This window comes from Schistocerca cancellata, chromosome 5, assembly GCF_023864275.1.
Source record: "Schistocerca cancellata isolate TAMUIC-IGC-003103 chromosome 5, iqSchCanc2.1, whole genome shotgun sequence".
NCBI classification, from domain to species: domain Eukaryota; kingdom Metazoa; phylum Arthropoda; class Insecta; order Orthoptera; family Acrididae; genus Schistocerca; species Schistocerca cancellata.
Genome location: NC_064630.1, coordinates 659,603,869 through 659,614,334, shown reverse-complemented (window position 1 = coordinate 659,614,334; position 10,466 = coordinate 659,603,869). Strand labels below are relative to the sequence as shown.

Sequence of the window (10,466 nt, the reverse complement as noted above, 5' to 3'; positions counted from 1 at the left end):
CAAAAAGAACTGCTTATAAGTAATTAGTGGCACAGAAATTACGTAATTCCGTATAATGCCTACCAGGCATTATTTCATTATTTTCATATACGTGGGCAGCGTCTACTTTACCTGTAGATTTGCCTCTTATGCTGGTTGGCAATAAGCCGAATTTGGTACAAGTTTATGATTTATTAAATGGCTGACTTGCTCCCTAAAACATTCTAGAGGAGTGGTGACTGGCCCATCCATAAATTTTTAAGTGTTCGACCTACCACATATTTTTGCATTGTCAATTTATCAGTATCCTTGTTTTTTGCGTGTTTATACAGACAATTATAAAACATTTGATCAGGTTTGTAGTATCATAAATGAATATACGATGGAGTGATTGTGCTGGTAAACGTGAATGAGACAGGAAAATTATGCTCAACTTCAGGTTAAATTGCCGTTTACCATTTTTTTGTATTTAAGAATTTTCAGCCTCATTCCTTTCTACTTATGTTATTCAGGGTGTTCGCATGCTGGTGTTAATCATGCTAAGTTCGTCCTTACCCACCTTTGGTTTAGTAGATCATCAACAGGTAGCGTTCCATTTATAGCCGTCAGAATGATGGGAAGAATGTACGTCAAAATAATGGACCATATGCTCAAGGCTACCCGGCTGTGTTCCCATACATGATTCTGACATCATGGACACGCTATTTTATTTGCTAGAGTCTAGACTGGTTTCCTCCAACATAAGGGTATTGGCGGCATTCCTTATGGAAAAGAATGGGAGCGAGATTTTAGTTTAGAAAAGTCTAATTTTTTCACTTTTTCTAGAAAGAATTGAAATTTTTCACAAAATCTGAATTGTGGAGTTCGATTTAAAAATGAAACTGAAACTAAAATAAAGCAATCTATGAACTACGATTGTACTCGTGTTACATGTACGAGTATTGACACGAATACGGTCTTTATCCATATTTGCCCGTGACATACTACTTTTAGAAGACTTTCTACAATCGGTTACTTCACAAATTTTACGTTTTACGATACAAAGCGAAGAAATGTCAGAGAAAGTCACAAATGAACAACGGTAGGGATGTCAGTACCGGAAACGCGACGTCACTGCTACTGACAGTCACATGTCGTACAAGCAGTGACAGACAGCGGTTTCTCTCGGCGAGTGATTGACGTTGTCAGATACGCAAAATAGCTGTGTCGAGTATGCGTAACGTAACGGTGGTTATTTTCTGCAAGCAGTATCCTGATACAGAATAATGTTGGGAAGCTACGCGACACCACTACAACTCATAACATCGTTCTCCTCAACCTTCTTTCGGTATTTCCCACAGTGCCACTTCGTAAGACAGTAACACGAAGGAAAATAATAATTTTCGAAAGTACTCTCCAAATCGAGCTGCGGCTGCCTCTCTTTTTCTTTTCTTTCGTTGTTAAAAACGATGGGATTTCCAGGGACGGTGTTACAGATATGGCAGAAAAAATTGATCGATCTCCTGCCGTATATATTTTCTTTTCACTTTTATAGTAAGTTGTTCACTGATTTTTAGTGTCAACACGTTGCAAAAGCCTGAAAATACCAGCTTTTGCAGCGGGAACCGCTGCGAGACGTGCAGGAAGACAATGAGGTTCCGGAGAATGTGGAGCCACGGCGACTCCAATGTCTTGGGCAGCTGCGGTAGGATTTTCGCTTGAGCGACCACGGCACTTACAGGCCGATCGCGGTGGTCCCACAGATTCTCGACTGCTTTTAGTTCCGGAGAGTTTGGTGGCCAGAGGTGTTCGGTAAATTCATCGCGGGGCTCTTCGAACGAGGCGCGTACACTGCGAGATGAGAGACACTGTGCATTGTCCTGCTGTTAGGTGTCACCGTGCCGAGGAAAGACAAACTGCATGTCGAAGTGGACATGGTTCTCAAGGATTGATGCATACTTACTTTGATCCATTGTGCCTTCTAGAATGAGGAGACCACGAAAACATGGAGTGCTGTGAAAATACACTCCTGGAAATTGAAATAAGAACACCGTGAATTCATTGTCCCAGGAAGGGGAAACTTTATTGACACATTCCTGGGGTCAGATACATCACATGATCACACTGACAGAACCACAGGCACATAGACACAGGCAACAGAGCATGCACAATGTCGGCACTAGTACAGTGGGTATCCACCTTTCGCAGCAATGCAGGCTGCTATTCTCCCATGGAGACGATCGTAGAGATGCTGGATGTAGTCCTGTGGAACGGCTTGCCATGCCATTTCCACCTGGCGCCTCAGTTGGACCAGCGTTCGTGCTGGACGTGCAGACCGCGTGAGACGACGCTTCATCCAGTCCCAAACATGCTCAATGGGGGACAGATCCGGAGATCTTGCTGGCCAGGGTAGTTGACTTACACCTTCTAGAGCACGTTGGGTGGCACGGGATACATGTGGACGTGCATTGTCCTGTTGGAACAGCAAGTTCCCTTGCCGGTCTAGGAATGGTAGAACGATGGGTTCGATGACGGTTTGGATGTACCGTGCACTATTCAGTGTCCCCTCGACGATCACCAGTGGTGTACGGCCAGTGTAGGAGATCGCTCCCCACACCATGATGCCGGGTGTTGGCCCTGTGTGCCTCGGTCGTATGCAGTCCTGATTGTGGCGCTCACCTGCACGGCGCCAAACACGCATACGACCATCATTGGCACCAAGGCAGAAGCGACTCTCATCGCTGAAGACGACACGTCTCCATTCGTCCCTCCATTCACGCCTGTCGCGACACCACTGGAGGCGGGCTGCACGATGTTGGGGCGTGAGCGGAAGACGGCCTAACGGTGTGCGGGACCGTAGCCCAGCTTCATGGAGACGGTTGCGAATGGTCCTCGCCGATATCCCAGGAGCAACAGTGTCCCTAATTTGCTGGGAAGTGGCGGTGCGGTCCCCTACGGCACTGCGTAGGATCCTACGGTCTTGGCGTGCATCCGTGCGTCGCTGCGGTCCGGTCCCAGGTCGACGGGCACGTGCACCTTCCGCCGACCACTGGCGACAACATCGATGTACTGTGGAGACCTCACGCCCCACGTGTTGAGCAATTCGGCGGTACGTCCACCCGGCCTCCCGCATGCCCACTATACGCCCTCGCTCAAAGTCCGTCAACTGCACATACGGTTCACGTCCACGCTGTCGCGGCATGCTACTAGTGATAAAGACTGCGATGGAGCTCCGTATGCCACGGCAAACTGGCTGACACTGACGGCGGCGGTGCACAAATGCTGCGCAGCTAGTGCCATTCGACGGCCAACACCGCGGTTCCTGGTGTGTCCGCTGTGCCGTGCGTTTGATCATTGCTTGTACAGCCCTCTCGCAGTGTCCGGAGCAAGTATGGTGGGTCTGACACACCGGTGTCAATGTGTTCTTTCTTCCATTTCCAGGAGTGTATTTCCACTGACCATAACGTTGCCTGCTTGCTTGATGGTGTTTAATTTTGACGTTTGACGCCGTACACGGCAAGGGCCATCTGCCAGATGGAACATAAAGCGGGATTCACCTGAACACGCCACCTGTCGCAATTCAATGGACGTAAAGTTGCGGTATATGTGTGCCAATTTCAATTTTTGTCGCAGATGAACAACAGTTAGCACTGCTGCTTGAACTACATGTCTGCTGCAGAGGCCTATACGCAGCAATGTTGGCTGAACGGTTGTTGACGAGACACCGTTGATAGCACCTTGGTTCATCAGGGCGGTATGTTGGTCAACAGTTGCTGGTCCATTCGCACGTGCACATCTCCGCAACCGTCATCTCCCCCTGTCATCCATGGCCTGTAGTGTGCAACGGTTGCCTCGGCGTTGGTTTTGCATAGCACCACTTTTCTGTGCATGCTTTCACTTAAACAACGGCGGCAATGCAACCAGTTCACGGTTTCGGGAAAGCTTCCACTCTTGGACCAAAAGCCAGTGATGAAGCCCTTACGGACGTCAGATAAATCGCTCCGTTTCCACATCACGGCAACGACTGCACTGTTCCGTGTCCCTCAGATAAGTTTTTTTATATCTAGTGCTGCCATTTGCCGCCTGAGAGTTGGTATTTCACGTTGACGTCAAAAAGAGGCGGCGGGCACATTGATATGAGTGGAACGTTCATAACAAGCAAATGTTATTGTTGAAACAGGTTTTCGCATTGTGGTCGTGACATATATGATGATGAAGTTGGTGCTTGGTGCTTTAGTATGTTAGATGGAAGATGATTTTCAGGGTCTATAAGCAGTTATAGGCGTGTGGATAGTACGATACAGAGAGATAGTGAAGAATCTCATAGTCGGTCATAGGAGAAGAGCAATTATGACTGGAGAATTGAGTATATCATATTTTACTTCAGGTTGTGGGGTATAAGTACTTAAGTGAGTGCTGGTTGATGATGTATAAGAGTGACATCAGGCAATTGTATATAGGCGGAACAAATTGAACTAGAAATATTGCTAGATGCAGGTGGTACTGTAACAATGTAGAAATTTGTATCAGCCAGTCACACGTTATTTGTAGTTTCGTTAATATTCTGCAGCGACTTGACTTCGCACAAAATCATTTATTAATTACGTAAGTATTTACGCACAACTGGAACGACAACAATAATGCACTAACAGGTCTTTGCCCAGAGCTAATGCCCGTAACACAATCATAAAATGTATCAAAATCTTAAACATGGCTGCGAATCAGCAACTGTACAAACCTGAAGAGGATGACAAAAATAAACCAACTAGCTATTTTGCATCTCGTTAGCTGATTTTTTTTTCAATGTCTTCACTAAAATATATGAAAAACTTCCAAATTATGCAATATAAATATGCTTTAGTCCCTGTGCGCCCAAGCAGGCACCAACCGAGAACAACAAATTAGAAAGCACAATATTCACACTTTCTGTCCGCAGAACATTACGATCGAGTATTCATATCAACATAATACGGTAAGTGAATATAGTCACAACAGGGACTTTTCTACCACCAAGAGCCACCACCAGGAATTTTCTACTGCTATTACTATTGCTACATACAACAGAGTTACCACGGATACCTAGTACATTGACAACTGCACCGTGCTAGGGTAGCTGGCTGGACGTACTCGCTCCTACGGTACATATCGTAAAACTTTAACGACACATAGAAAATTAGCATCGCCCTTGCGAAAGAATAACACACAAAATAAATAAGCCATAGTGAATTTAAGATCAGTAGATCACTAGCACGCGAAAGGCCCAGTCGAGCACAGTGTTTTAATCTTCCAGGAAGTTTCATATTAGCTCACAATCCGCTGCGAGGTTTGGCTAAGTCGTGTCTCCGCAGTATCAATTCCTCCAGGAGTGCTAGCCTTGCAAGTTTTGTACTAGCACTTCCGTCGAGTTTGGAAGGTAGGAGATGTCGCAATGGCGAATGTTAAGCTGTGAGGCTGGGCCGTGAGTGTTGCTTGGGTAACTCAGTTGGTACAGTATTTCCCCAGAAAAGGTAGCCGGCCGGAGTGGCCGTGCGGTTCTAGGCGCTACAGTCTGGAGCTGAGCGACCGTTACGGTCGCAGGTTCGAATCCTGCCTCGGGCATGGATGTGTGTGATGTCCTTAGGTTAGTTAGGTTTAATTAGTTCTAAGTTCTAGGTGACTGATGACCTCAGAAGTTAAGTCGCATAGTGCTCAGAGCCATTTGAACCACAAAATGTAAGGGTGCCGGGTTCGAGTCGTCGTGTGGCTCACAGTTTTGATTTTCCAAGAAGGTTTGTATCAGTAACGTCTACACAATTTTAGAAACAAAATCATTTGTTCTGTATGTCAATTAGGTGCTATGCTGGCAACGATTCTTACTGCACCTCAAGTAAAATCGTTGACTTAAGCAGGTCGACCTGTATCAGAAGTCGAGGATAGTATTATATTGTTGACGTCCAGTGTGTTCTGGGATGACATGGGAATATTTCTTATTGTTTTCCTCCATTATTGTACAGTAATAACTTCCAGATTCTAGGGTGCTTGTTCACTACTCACTAATTGTGCAAGATCTCTCCTGCAAAAGAACACTTTCTTCACGGCGGTGCACTTGTCTTTAAAGATTCTTTGACAGCGATGGATTTGATGTACAGAGGGTGGATCTTCCAATAGTCCCCAGCAGGAATGGTCAGTAATCAGGGATATGAGAGGAACGATAATTCGAAGCAAGAAAGTCTATTAAATATGGGCTCTAAAATGCAGACCTTCAGAAACTGTGAAGCAAATCTCTTCTCCTGGGGGTCTCTGCTTTCCATATTTTTAGGGGAGGTAGTAGACAGGGATATGAGAGGAACGATAATTCGAAGCAAGAAAGTCTATTGAATATGGGCTCTAGAATGAAGACCTTAAGAAACTGTGAAGCAAATCTCTTCTCCTGGGGGTCTTTGCTTTCCATATTTTTAGGGGAGGTAGTATGGAGTACACCTAGTGAAAATATCGAGTAAACATGGTTACTAAAGTTCATACCTTAAGAGGTATGAGTACTTGTTCATCTCCGCTAGCGTGAAACACATGTCTGCTACTAAACAACGAATTTATTACTGTCCCCTTACTAATATGAGTATGTGATGCATATATGTTAACTTTTTCAGAATAAGTAGGAAAGTTGCTGGGCAAGGATGGTTTCAGTAAATTCAGCCATGACCATTAGAGATAAAAATTGAGGAAATAAATGTGATTTTGATGCAGATCCCAACGACAGGCTAATTAACAGCGCTTTTGAAATTGCCAAGACAACTGCCACAACAAGACACAAAATTGATTTCAGAATGTAGAGCTACGCATTAGCTTTTGCGCATCTAGCATTTATGCGCCAGAGATACGGCACGAGTGGTTTTATTGAGTTAGTTACATCATTGATCGGAGCGATTATTTTAATGTATAAGACATTTATACATGACTACAGTTAACATTACCGAACAGATTATTTTTAGTACTACTTTCGTAATTACACTTAAAAAAACAAGGTTAACTTTTACAGGCTATAGGCTTTTAAATAGAAAATCGTCCCAGGTATACAAGGACTTGTCCAGGAGAAATGATTTTAGGTTACATTTAAAACTTACTTTGCCATCTATCGGACATTTTATGTTACTTGCTAAATGCTATGTAACTGCATACTGAACTCCTTTCTAAAACAACAATTTTATTACTCGATGATAAAGGTCATTTTTTTTCTCTACTGCTGCTATTAGTTCATCGCTGTTCTTATGATTTACGACCAATGTCATTCTTGGATACACTGAGGTCACAAAAGTCATACGATATTTCCAAATATCTTGTCAGACCATCTCCTCCTGCCCGGAATAGGGCAGCGGCTCAACGTGGGATGGACTGCTCAACAAGTCATTGTAAGTCCCATGCAGAAATATTGAGCCATGCTGCCTCTATAGCCGTCCGTAATTGCTAAAGAGTTAACGGCGCAGTAGTCTGTGCACGAACTGATTCCTCGATTATTTCCGATAAATATTCGATGGGGTTCTTGTTGGGTGATCTGAGTGGCCAAAAGATTCCCTCGAACTGTCCAGACTGTTCCTCGAATCATAGGTGAACAATTGTCACCCGGTGACATGACGCGTTGTCATGCACAAATATTCGATCGTTGTCTGCGAACATTAAGTCAACGAATAGCTGCAAATGGTCTCAAAGTATCTGAACATAACCATAGCCAGTCAACTTACACCGTGCCTTGTCGACAACTTCGTTCCATGATTTCGTTGTGTTTGCGCCTCACTCAAACCCTACCGTCAGCTCTTACCAACTGAAATCTGGACTCATCGGACCTGGCCACGGTTTTCCAGTCATCTTGGGTCCAATCGATATGCTCACGAGCCGGGGAGAAGTGCTGCTATTAGCAAAGGCAATCGCGGCGGTCGTCTGCTGCGATGGTCCATTAACACCAAATTTCACCGAACTGCCCTAACGGACACGTACGACATACGTCCCACATTGATGTCTGCGGTTATTTCACGCAGTGTTGCTTGTCTGTTAGCACTAACAATTCCATGCAAACTCCACTGTTCTCGGTCGTTAAGTGGAGGCCGCCTGCCGCTGTGTTTTCCGTGGTGAGAGGTAATGCCTGAAATTTTGTATTCTCTGCACACTCTTGACTCTGTGGATCTCGGACTAGTGAATTTCCTAATGATTCCCGAAATGGAATGTCCCATGCGTGTACAACTGCGCATGGAAAGTCAGTTAATTGCCGTCGTTGGGCCATAATCACGTCGATATATCAGTCACCTGAGTACAAATGACATCTCCGACCATGCACTCCCCTTTTATACTTTGTAAACGCTATGCTGTCGCCATCTGTATGTGGGCATATCGATATCCCATGACCTTTTCTCACCATAGTGTATCTGTATTGTGGCAGTTCAGTTAAAATGCCTCACTCCCTGTAGATGTACCTACACGACTACCGCAGATGAACTCGGGATATTGTTCCTACTGTTCCATAAATTATGCAGTGGAAATATGCAAAATACGTGCGAAGGCTGTTTTATTGTTTCAAAGACTAGCAATTATTCGAAGAGCAAAATGAGCTGAACTTGACAGTTTCAGAAGATTAGTAATGTGCTCCTTCCAGTTCAGGTCCTGTGGAATTGGCATGTCTCACTACTGTAGAGAACAAATGAAGATACAGAAACGGAAGGTTGGAGTATCTTTCGATGGCCCTCAGAAAGCGTAGTTAGATATTATACAACAACGTTTTGCAGTAATTGGGTGCCATTAATCTCGCAGCTCTCCCTCTCGCAGGCTGTTAGGATCGGGGCCCAATCTGCGCCAGTGGGCATGACAGGTAGCAGAGGCGGGTTCATACGCCGCCCGGCGTTAATTGGATATGCCAGGGTGGGGTACGTGGCCATTCTGATGCTTCGGCCACGCTCGACGGTGGTCGGAATAATTTAGCGGGCAGGATGTGCCCAGAGCTATTGATCTCTATACCGCACGTCAAGCCGGGGACGCTAGCTGCATCAGCTGGACTGCTACTGCAGTAATAAAATCATCCCCTCTGCGAACCGCGCAGTTCCGGGCGCATTATTCACGCGTTGCTGCTAGGTACGCCGCTAGTACCATTCTCGGCGCTGGGAAGGGATGAAAATCCATAGTAACCAAGATGACAGTGGATAAAGTATGAAATGTGATCGTCAATATTCCTTGAGGTGAATGTCGTAATTCACAAAATACTGCAGCGTGTAACGGAACCTATTAATTCAACCAGTTTAACTAGCAATTATGATAATAGAAAAGTAACTGTGTGTCTTAGCAATGATTGCATAACGTGTCTACATAAACAGTCAACCCATCAAAATATAATTAGTAGCTGACCCAGCCGGCCGTTGTGGCCGAGCGGTTCTAGGCGCTACAGTCAGGAACCGCGCGACCGCTACGGTCGCAGGTTCGAATCCTGCCTCGGGCACGGGTGTGTGTGATGTCTGTTGTGTTAGCAGAAGAGCCAACACCGTGTTACGAATGGAGACCGAAATGCAGGCGTTTTAGCTCAAGCAGGCTGGCGTGAGGATGGAACAACTATTCTGACGTGAGGTCTGGAACATGACAAGGAATGGGAATTCAGAAACCGGACGTAATTAGTTTGATACTTTAATCCATTAATGATCAACGTCACTCTTGACGGTACATGAGTCACAACATTATCTCTTCAGAATACATTCGTAGTAACTGAATATGGCGCCTTGCTAGGTCGTAGCAAATGACGTAGCTGAAGGCTATGCTAAACTGTCGTCTCTGAAAATGAGAGCGTATGTAGTCAGTGAACCAACGCCAGCAAAGTCGGCTGTACAATTGGAGCGAGTGCTAGAGAGTCCCTCTAGACTAGACCTGCCGTGTGGCGGCGCTCGGTCTGCAATCACTGATAGTGGTGACACGCGGGTCCGTTGTATACTAAGGGACCGCGGTCCATTGAAAGGCTACCACCTAGCAAGTGTGGTGTTAGGCGGTGACACCACAATGTCCTTAGGTTAGTTAGGTTTAAGTAGTTCTAAGTTCTAGGGGACTGATGACCTCAGATGTTGAGTCCCACAGAGCTCAGAGCTATTTGAACCATTTCAACTGACCCACACAAAAGTTAACATCACTTGAACACTGATACAGGAGATATCATTATGTATAAACACTATATTCAACTGAAATAATTAATATGAAATATGAATAATATTGGTCAACTTACGTGTTTTGGATCTCCTTAAATAAAAATTACCCAGTGAAACCTGCTTATTCACTAGAACTGTTTTCACTCACTACTCACAGAAACACATCTGTTTTAAACGAGAACAACTGTAATTTTTCATAATTCACGTTATTTACGTATGTATGCAAATGAGAGAAGTCAATAGATGTACCTTTGAAAAACGGCCTTTTTGCAACAAAGAATTGTTCTGACAAGTTGACAAATCTGTCTGTCATTTTAATGACCTGTTAAATTATGTCACTCGATATCAATTAACAATTTTTTT

General features: G+C 44.8%; 1 non-coding gene across 1 annotated transcript; it reads left to right on the top strand.

The window, feature by feature from the left end:
- The first annotated feature begins 5,081 nt into the window (after nt 1-5,081).
- Nucleotides 5,082-5,188, top strand: LOC126189831 (U6 spliceosomal RNA). Its single transcript, XR_007538240.1, has one exon. It is a non-coding gene; the product is annotated as a U6 spliceosomal RNA (small nuclear RNA).
- Nucleotides 5,189-10,466: the final 5,278 nt, after the last annotated feature.